Raw genomic sequence first — 959 nt, forward strand, 5'->3', positions numbered from 1 at the left:
AAAAAAAATAAAAATAAAAATAAAAATAAAATACAGATGAAATGCCACTACATTTCTCCTTTTTTCTAAAATAAAAAAGAAGGCTATAACTAATATAACAAAAACTATACACAATAACTATATATGATACATGAGCAATAAATATATCAACAATGTCTAGCCCATTTGCATTTGACAAATTTGGAGAAAATACTCCTTATCTATTCTATCTTGGTGAGTCCAAAGTCTTGTACATAATTTACTTTCTATCATAACTTTCTTTCTGTGTCAGGTAAACAAGGAAAACCATAACTATCTACTCTTCAATTCCCTCAGAGACCCAAGAAGGAAATAATATTAACTGAGTAAGCAGGAAGTATAAGCAAGGGACTTCCAAAAATAATGTGAGAAATGACAGAAAGAGCTGGCTGCCTGAGCAGTCACCAAAAGATTATGCAATTATGGGACATCTATCTTCAACCTACAGGCCTTGCATTTCCAATAGACTTTTCTGTGAAGCAGGATTTTCTGAAGGGCTATCTCTCCTTGTTGTGATAATGTTTGACCAGTCACTTTCTTTTGTGTTCTGCTTGTCCAATTAGTTCAGCATACTGCCAGTATTTGAGGCAAGGGCATTTTCTTGCCCAGTGACTTAACTTTGCCATAAAGAAAGTAAACTCCATGTGAAGTTTATTCAATGACCAGTGTCTTCTATGAAGTAGATTGGCACTGCTAGAAGCAGACATGTCACATTGTTATTAAAAAAGAGCCTATGTTATTAAACCATCTTAAATGCCATATTCTGTAGATCTCTGGTGTTTGAAGATGACCTGCCTATTTAAAAAAAAATCTAATTTGACTGAAAACATACTGAATGTGACCACAAGTTCTATTATGCTAAATGATTGGCTATTAACTTGCATTTCATTTTTATCTTAAATAGTTGGCAATAATAATTTCCAAGGACTAGAAATTCATTC

Source organism: Alexandromys fortis, unplaced genomic scaffold (assembly GCF_014885135.2).
Source record: "Alexandromys fortis isolate MF-2015 unplaced genomic scaffold, M_Fortis_MF-2015_v1.1 scaffold_87, whole genome shotgun sequence".
NCBI classification, from domain to species: Eukaryota; Metazoa; Chordata; class Mammalia; order Rodentia; family Cricetidae; genus Alexandromys; species Alexandromys fortis.